The sequence below is a fragment of the Rhea pennata genome, chromosome 4 (genome assembly GCF_028389875.1).
Source record: "Rhea pennata isolate bPtePen1 chromosome 4, bPtePen1.pri, whole genome shotgun sequence".
NCBI classification, from domain to species: domain Eukaryota; kingdom Metazoa; phylum Chordata; class Aves; order Rheiformes; family Rheidae; genus Rhea; species Rhea pennata.
The window spans coordinates 72,234,525-72,244,623 of NC_084666.1; positions in this window are offsets into that span (position 1 = coordinate 72,234,525).

The window sequence follows — 10,099 nt, forward strand, 5'->3', positions numbered from 1 at the left end:
TAATCTAGCACAGACCAGGATCATTCTCTTACTCCTTCTCAAGCTATAGTTTATTTGTCTTAATCCCAGGTCACTTTGTGGTTAGAGCATGTCACTTGATTCACCTGACACCTCTCTACTCAACTCTAGGTCAGTTTTGGAGGTGACACTTAGATTTCCAAATGAGCATAGCTTCTGTGTGAGCACATCAGGTGAAGTTTCCTGGACTTTCAAAAATGCTCTGTGTTCACCAGTGCCTTTTGAGCCACTTGAAGATTTTGTCACATTCTTCAAGGGCTTTTTAAGGGAGCTGCTAAGTACCAAAACGTCTTTTGGAAAAAATGTGCTTGCAGCCTCCAGGCAGAGTTTGTAGTCAATCAGTGACTCTAAACATGAATTCCTGATCTGTAACCACACACAGCAGAGTGAGTACTCAGTAATCATACCAGCTAATTATGGTTTCAGTTTATCCTGTGTTGTGTTTGCCTTTCCTGAATCTCTTGGTACATGGGATTTGGTTTTTGTTTTTTTTATGTACAAAGAATCTGTGAACGTCTCTTGTATAGTGATCTGGCCAATAAGCCTCAGTCCTGGATTACTGAGAAGTAGTGCATGTCACTGTACATGGCCTTGCATGCCTGCACCCCACGTAGCCTCTTTCCTGCTGAGGTAGCAGGCTGCCCTGCCTTTCCCAGAATGCCACCTCCATGTGCACACTTAGCTGATAGGTAGGCATGCCTTGTCTCTATCAGCACTGTAGTGGGGGGAAAAAGTTGCTCTGTAGAGACCCTCAAGAGTTGCAACTGAGTTGAATTTGAGTACCTCAATGTGGTAGCAAAAGCATAGCTATATACCCAGGGCTACAAGTGTCCTTAACAGGAGATGACTTAAAAGTCGTTCTAAGGTAGTTCAGAGGTTTGGGATTTACTAAACTGAGTTTATGATAACTGTAGGTGAAAAGGGGAAATGAGAAGCAAAACTGTTTGCCTCAGGCCCATTGAGTTGAAATCCTCAAAGGGCTCAGCATGTTACATTATTGTTCACTGCACTAACCACAGAAGGTGACAGTTGTGCCCTGGGCCCTTTGCGACTGCTCTGCACTCTGCTTGGGCTATGAATTTCTGCATTCACTTGTAACGTAAATAGATTCTCAAGCTCTGGAACTGAGCTGCTCCAGGCAAAGGAGAAAAATGGATTTGTATGTTCCCATTCGGTTGCTCTTAACTTAAGACATAAGTATTCCATTTTTTTTTTGAGTGCCAGACTGCTAGTTTCCGTGATAGTGTTGCTATTCTCTTCCTTTCCTAGTCTCTGGTGACTTACAAGTGTGTGCTGTCTCTTTGGTTCAAAGAAGACATTGTACAAAAATAACTAAATGTTCACACTCCCCGTTTTCCCTGTGCCTGCTGTAAGGTTTCAGGCATAGGACAGGAAGTAAGCAAGAAAACAAGGTACCTAGAGCTTACCGGGTGGCCTGCCATAGGTGTTGTGCGTAACAAGCAGGAGTAGAGATGCTGGGCTGTAGGAGAGGCAGCTTGACTACAGGCAGTGAAATTGGGCAGTTCAGCAGTAACCCCAAACCAGAAAGTTACTTTTTGTTTTGCTTGGTGTCTGCTCCTGATGCAAGCATCTTAGAGGCCTAGCAAAATGAACCCTACAGCCAAATTCTGTTTGTCCACTGAGGATGTGAGAGGTGGATGACAGGGAATTCTTGCTCTCTGTAGCGCTGGGGAACTGAACTATGTGGGGAAAGGATTTTGCAGTGTATTTGGGGAGAAGAAAGACTGTAACTACTGAAAATCATTCACCTGCTGATCTTTCTGAAGGTTCTCCTTGGTGCTCAGGCTCCCAGACTTGGCAGAAGGCTGAACAGTTTTATAGGGTGTAGTGGATTCTGGGGGGGGGGAGGTGAAGGGGCTGGTTGTGTGTGTGTGGGGTTTATTTTAATTATTATTTTTTGGGGAGGTGTTTTTTTGTTGTTTTGGGGGAGGGGGTGGAGAGGTGGGATTTTTTTTTTTTCCCTGTAGTTGGCTACTGTAACGTTAGAGCTTACCTGCTAAATTTTATTTCCCCCTTCTTCCAGTGACTATGTCTGAGGAATGGACTGGCTAATCTGCTGCTTTAATGACTAACAGAATAGCCTTGGTCTCCCTTGTCAGTGCTGAAGCTTAGAGGCACAGGCTACCTGATCTCACTGATGCCCTTGAGAGTCCTTTGCCCCTTTCCTGCTTGTGGAGAAAGAGGGCATTTGCTGCACAGACAAGGACAGGCAGGAGGAGACGCACAGTGTTTACGATACAGCAGTGATCTAACTGCCTTCAGTAAGTCCTATAGCTGCTTGTCTTGACCACAGAGAAAAAAGCTTTTTGTTCCGTGATAAGCCGGTCAACTGTCCTGATGGGAAACTACCTCCAGCAGAGCCCAAGGGCCTGCACAGCTAAAAGAGAACAGTTTTAAGCTGAAGCTTGGCTCGTACAGGCTGCTGACTGCTTCACCTGGCAACTGACAGTCTTTTTTCTTTTTCTGCAGTTTGGCCGTAGGCCCTTTCAGGGGCCTCTGGGCAAAAGATAAATAATCTATTTTGTTTGTCCTAGGCACTTGTACAGCTCCTGGTATGGCTGGCAGTATCTGAGACTCTTGCAGCCTTCTAACATATGCTGTTGTAAAGCTGAAAGGTGACTTAATTGCAGTTGCACAAAGAGCAGAAATGCATCAAAGGTAAAGGATAAAATCCATGGCAGCCATTATCGTTTCTTTTTGTCTAATCTATACCCAGTGTATGCTTCACCTGTACACATAATTTAGGGTTGACTTCTTCCCCCCCCCCTTTTTTTTCCAACTTGTGCTTATATGATGAGAAAATACAAACTGGTTCTCTAGTGTCAGGGTAAACGGGTGCCTTCTATTGTGGTTGGCAATTTTGTTGTGAACTAAGCAAGTGTGCCCTAAGTTGTAGGCTGATGGGAAAATGTGCTGTGGGAAGAACCTGCCTGTATAGCCCATCAAGGCTAAGGAGTAGTAGGATTAGACTCCTGGGTTGTACCGTGCCTGAGTAATAGCACAAAAGGAAAAGAAAACTGGTCCCTGCAGAGTGTAGAATGTAGTCTTAACAGTGGGACACAATGTTTATGCTACTGTTGCAAAAGGTTTTAACTTAGAGACCTGTCAGCATTTAATTACTTTTGACTTTTTAAATAGTTTTTCTGTAGGTAAGAAAATATTTTTTTATTAAATCTGCATTAATCTTCACAGACTCAAGAGTTTTGAGTATTTCAATTGGTTGCAGAGGCAATTAAGCACCTAAATCCCTTTTGAGATGAGGTTATGCCCGTTCTTTTTGTAATAAGGGTGTACTGTGTTTATTCCTGTTTTTCATACAACTGCCGTTTGTTTTATTTTTTTAAATCATCTGTTGGCTCAAATAACTAAGGCTAATAATACACCTCTCTTGTTTCATTGCTACAGCACTGTGAGTGTTACCTTGTAATTTATAAGGCAGGGGAGGATTTTAGTCTAACAGTGATCCTCCTTTGACATGTTACATCACCCATAAAAAGATCGGAGAGATAACCCTTTGCCCTAAGTAAATTGTAGAAAGTAGAGCAGTATAAGAAAGCCTGGGTTAGTGTTTTGCAAAAACAATATGCATGTTCACCGGTGAAAGAACTGGATGGCCTCAGAAGCGTAACTCTCGGAGAAGGAAGATGTCCCACTGATCAATTCCAGGCCTTAAACAGAAATATCTCAGAAACTTAGGCTGGTTCCACTTATATGTAGGTGACTCCTTGCGACCACAGAGTGAGGCAGAAACAGTGATAGTGCCAAAAGTCATTCTGCTGTGTCCCTTGTGACGATAGTTTCAAGTAACAGCCAGGACTTACTGTAATGTTAGGTGTGATCTAACCAGCTGATTAATGACCTGTGCTTGGATACAAACTCTGATTTTGATCCCAGTTGTCAAGGAATTGAATCCATTCCCAAACAAGACTGATCTCAAAGTATAATACTGTCCGTTGTTAAAAAAAAGAAACAGTTTACATCAAAGACAAAACCATTACCATCTGGAAATTAGTGCATTCCTCTGACTCTTTGGGGGTGAAGGAGGTTAGGGTCACCTGCGCATGGAAACACTCTGGAACCAGCAGACTGGAAATTCCAAATTTTGAGACTATTTTAATCTTAGGTTGAAACAGACAAGTTCATCCATTGTACTGTCTGCTGAGTTATTTTTAGATTAAACATCACTTGTTGCTTGCTGTCCTCAGTTTTCTATAGAACTTTGGATCAAAAGTATAGGCCACTGAGGCTCCTAAATAGCCCAAAACTGCTTGAAGCTGCGGATCATACAGTTATGAATGTAGTTTTTAACATGGGCTTAGGTTCTTTGATAATCGGTGCTGGATTCTTAAAAAAAAAAAAAACAAAACAAAACAAAAAAAAAAAAAAAAAAAATTGCAGCTATGGAATCATGTAACATGAGAAGATTTAGAAAGACCTGATGTCACATGACTTTTTGGTTTAAACATCTAAGTTTACAGTTTCACTTACATGCTAATCCTTCTTCCCAATACTTTTTGTCTCAGCATTATTTAATAAACCCTCATGTTGATATGCACCTCCACCACTGTTTGCAGGTAGCTCATAAACATTTGAGTACATTGCTTGATTAATTCTGTTCCTAATGAACATCAAACTCCACTGTCACTGACTTTTATGCACTTCTCTACCTTTAAAGCAGAGCGTGGAGACTGCTGAGGAAGTGTGTGCCTGCTCTTAGTTATGCGAGATATTTGTTAAAGACCTACATTAGTAATGGTCTGAAGGTCTAAGTGATAGGAGAAAATACAGTGGATATCTATGACAAGAAATTGTGCTGCTGTCTGAAAACGAGTCCAAAAACTTCAGAAGTGACCAGCATTGTGGTTGTCTGTAGTGTTCGGGGTTATCCCTCTTGGCAATCAAACCCTGCTTTTCCAGGGAATGGATCTGCTTCACTGAAATAGTGGGAGTTCAAGTACCTCATTACTTCTGAGAAATTCTCTCCAAGCCAAACCTCACAAGGTACATACCTGAGACTGAGGTACTCAGAATTCTAGCTATTCTTCAAAACGCTGGCTGAAGAAGGGGCCACTGGGTGGAGCTGTTGTCATACGGTTAGCCTTCATAAAAACACTGGAATTTAAGAGGTGGTAAGAGAGAGGTCTGTGATTCTGTCTGGTATTTAGAGACTTATATTTTAGAGAAATGGCCTAAAATATTAAGGAATTCCAATTTAAAAATACTATTTTTATAAGGTAATAAATCTGGGATTTAAGACTGACAGGCATAGCAGTGCTATGTGATAACATAATAAGATTTTATTAAAAAAAATGTATCACCTGGACAAGAAGGTAAAGTTAAAGTAACCTGAGCTAGTCATGTTTCCTGTTGTCAGCCATATTAATAAAGGCTATGGGAAGTGTGGGCAACAAGAAAGCAATACTACCAAGCTGGATGACTGGCCCAAGTTAGAAAGGCAATAGGTAAGGAATTGTTCTGAACAGCTGTCTTTGACAAAGTTGTACGCTTTATTTGGAGAAAGGTGTGCACTAAGGACCAGAAGAATGATGAAGAGTTAAAAAGCAAGAAGTCAGAAATTGTTTAAAGAAGACAGTTTGTCACAGAGAACAAAAGTGAGTGTGTGTTTGCATGCTCTGTGGAAGGGAGTCTACAGACAGACTTTTCTAGAGGTAAGAAGTTGTAAGTCTGAAAGAAAAGCTATGTACATGTACAGTCTATGTAATTGCTAAGGCAGAAGTATTTCAGAGAAACATGGCACTGTACTTTGTGAAGACTTGTATGGTCAGACTTTATTTGTGTTTTTGCCCTGGAGGAACAGAACTGCAGAGTTGAGTCTCAAATCTGCTGAGGTAAACACTGTTAGGAACAGGGATTGTGAGGAGTCAATGTTCAAAGTGAGAAGATCGTGTGATAATATTTGGATCTAGGTGATGGTTTGAAGCCTTTGTCCTGGAGGAAAGTGCTTTTGAATGGAAGGTTTCCAAAGTTTAGTTCACTCCAGCTCTGTTCAAAAAATATTGATCATGACTGACTTTTTATGCTTTCAGGTACACAATCTGAAATGTTTCAAAGAGTGACTTCATTGCTAGGAATTAAGGAGTACTGTTTTCAAAGCCTATTGATGTTTTGATGTTAAAAAAAAAATAGTAGTGAACTGAGTGTGTGACTTAAGGTTACCTTTGGGCTTTGAGCTTAGACGTTTCACATTACTTCAGTGTATCTGCCTCTCCATCTATTAAAATAGGACCGTTACTAATTGTCCGTCTGATTAGGAGGTTAAAAGGAAAAGCTGAATAAAGTTTATGAGCTAATATGTAAGTTTGAGGCATGGAGTCCTCTCAGAGGAAGAGATTAGAACTAGACTGCTTTCAAGTCCAGTTTTAGTAAGCTATATGCAACTTCACAAAGCAACAGTTTCTTCCTTCATTATTTTGCTGTAAAAAAAAAAAAAAAAAGAGCATGAATCTGTGTATATATGCACACATACACGTGTGTGCATGTTTCAGTACCACTTTTTGTGGAAACTGTTACAATACAGAACAGGAAGACCTCTAGATTGTGGAATCAAGGTGTAGAATGAATTGGTTTAACAGTTGACTTCTACCAGTTTACACTATTTGCAAACGACTTGAATTCAAACAGTGTTTTTTTGAAACCTGAGGATACTGAGGGTTAAAGTGTTTGCTGTGTGAACTGAGGACTAGCTCATTGCCTGAGATAGAGTGCATCAGATGCAGTTATTCTTCCACTACTTCGTTTTTTCTGCTAAAACTATCAAGGATGCTGTGCTAACTCTGCCTTTTCAGCTCACAGTTCTGGCATTCCTGTTCAGAAATTCCTAACTCTGATTACTTGAGGCTTTTCTCCTGTCTGTGCAAAGGTTTAGGCTATTAGGTGCTAATGATAGCCAGAGGGCTGATAATATACCTGAAACAAAGATTAGATGGTGAAAGCTTTCACTCTCTCTGCTTTTTAGAGCAGTGCCGCCAGCTACTTGGCCTGCTGGGTGTTACTTTGGAGCAAACATGGCTCGTTCCACTCCTTGAGAAATGGAGTGTTTATTGATATGAGCAGTTTTGTTGTGTTATTTATTAAGTGGTTTGGGGTGTTCCCTTCTCAAATGAGAAATCTTGGCTACATGTGTTCCTATCACTATGCCTCTGTGACCTTGCAGATGAAGTCGGTATGTCAAGCTGCAAGAGAGAGTGCCTTAAAGTGGATATGGGAACAGGATTTAAATATGGTGTGTTCAGAGTGGCAATAGGATAATACAGATTCTGCTCAGCCAAGCAGGAATGCCAAATTCTCGTTAGAGTGGGATCTACTATTAGTGATGAGCTGACTGTAGCTTCTAGCAACAGAATTTCAAGTTGTCTCACATTTAGCTAAGTTCAAACACAGTGCCTGAAAGATAGCACTGAGAAAGTAAACCTGCTTTCTTCTTCCCATTCCTTTCACTTCTCAGCCAGCATGCATCAAGATTCACCGGTGATGGGGCTGCATATTATATTTCACTGCTCCGGCAGGGAGGGCTTCAGTGCTGCACAAAAGGGCTTCTGAAAGGCACTTGGGTTGCTGACTGGACAGAGCTGTGCAGGTGAAGATGTGCTGCTGGTGGAGAGGTAAGGAACTGAAAGAGGATGTGGGTCACGTTTATTTTTTTTTCTATTTGTGTGTGTGTACTTGAACACATATGGGTTATGGAACAATGCCACTGACAAAGCAGACAGCACTTCAGGTTTAATCATGCCCTCTGTTTATTATAGTTTTGTTGTGGGATTCCAACAGCTTGCCAAATGTGCCTATCATTAGATAGTTGTATCATCAGCACAGCAATCTGCCTCGTAGGTGGGAAGAGCCACCGACAGCTGTCGCTGAGGCACTCGATTGGGAAGAGCTGGTGCACAGACAAATGACCTACTTATCCCGGGTAAGGCAAGGTGATGTGATGCCAACCATACAGGATATGGATAGTTGCCAGGCGGAGGTCCCTGGATCTGGTGCCTATGTAGAACAGGCTCTCCTTTGCTTTTCCAAGTGCTGAACTTACTCTGCCAAATTATTAAACACCTGGCCAAAGTGTGAACAGAAATGATTCAGCGAGGAATCTAACTGCTAAGCCAGGGCACATATGAGTGTAGTTAACGCACAAGTGTCTGTGCTGTAAGCAGTACAGAGAAAAACACTTCTTTCCAAAGTTATTGCCTGCTTGCTGAGCTTGACTGCGGGATTAGCTAATTTTCAGGGAAAGAGCTGGAAAGCTCGCCAGGGAATTAGCAGTAGGATGGACTAGGAATGACAAAGCACCATGTGGGAGGTTGCTTTTCTGAAATCAGTATCTTCTAATATGGACGTGCAACACAAAATAGAGGCAGAATATAAAAATACAGTTGCCAAAGTGACTTTCAATGCTAATGACTAGTTTTGCTTTCTGTTTTTAATTCAATCCAGAGTTAACTTTGAATTTACGTATGTGATGAAGACGTGATAACTTCTGTTGTTAAGAATAAGAGAGACTTGTATATAAATACAGGATTTACTCTCTTTATGTAAGCATCATGCGCAGTATTCTCACCAAACCTGCAGCACTTTGAAAATTTCCTGGAAATTTTGTTGGTTAATTTACGGCCAGTTGCATTTAAGAATGCCCTCTTTCTAAAATTGTGTTTAGTGACTCTAATTTCTTGTTTTGTGATTCAGGTAAGTAAACTCCCAAACTTTGCAACATACACAATAATCTAAAATTTCATTAGAACTGAAAGAAGCCTAAAACTTAATGTGTTCATTTTGATTCATTAACTTCAATCGTCATAATTCTTCCCATTTAAACGTTGATAATGCTTGTCATTAAACGGAGCTGTTGGCACATAAATATGAAAGGCCAAGGATCTGTAATAAATACAGATTTATTCCAAGGCCTATAAATATTGTAGACCTATTAAATCCAATTCAGCCTTTAACACAACCTTTAGTATGCTTAAACTGCAAACAAATCTAGGAAACTCCATAACTTAAGTTTCTAAGATGAAGTAAACCACCCTGAAGTTTACAGTGTTTGTAACTTCAGTTTACAAACGGACACCTCGCACAGGAGCAGTTCAGGTGCGCAGCACCAAAACAGCTTCAACTCCGCCCGCTGCTGGGCCGCAGTCCAGGGAGCCTCGCCACGTGCCCGGCCGGGCTGGGAGGCGGCCTGTCGGACCGGGCTGCCGGGGCCGACCTTGGCCTCCGGCCGCTGGCCATGGTGCTGAAGGGGAGAGGCAGGCACGGGAGCAGCCCCGAGCCTTCCCCAGGGACAGCTGGTTTGGACAGCCGTCTCGCACTGGGAATAGCTGGGACTCTGATAAGCTACGTGGTGACGTGTGTTTGGGGCATAGCGATCCCTCCAGGGATTTGTTTTCAATCACAGAGCCGTGTTGGGAGCAGCCTTCCCTGCTGCCTGATGCAGAACCAGATGGTGGATCCTTGTACAGAGCTTTCAGATGGAACATAGTTTATCAAAAAATGATGTGACTGTGCTGGGCTTCATTTTAAGTCTGCTGAAGGTTTTGAACATAGTTGCTATTTATTCTTACTGTGTAGAAAAACAGATATCTAAAAGGCCCTTTGCACAGATGTGCAACTGCTCTCTGGAAAATGCGTCTCTCCTTATGATTGCTTTTGGACATTAGAGTCAAGTCTTCTGATAAGAAGGCCAATGTAGTCAGCATATCTTTGGCACTGGAATTGGATTTCTCGGGTTTCTGTGCTAGTTTTTAATCTGTGTGCGATGGAGAAAACTCATCTTGTTTCCATGTTTATTGGTTGGTTCAAAGGATTGAATCTGTTCAGGATGACTGTTTAAGTTATGTAGGAAATGAGGGGTCATTAACACCCTCAGAGCAAGTATTTCCCGGGATTAGGGTTCTGCATCTGTGGACTGTGAAAGTGACTGAGAAACTTTAGGGAAACTTCTGTGTGGAGTTAGCTAGTACTGCTAACTGTAGTGTTTTCAGATACTTCCTTTTGTCTTCTTTCTTTGAGTTAACCTCTATTTTTTGTGTAGAAAATCATAATATGA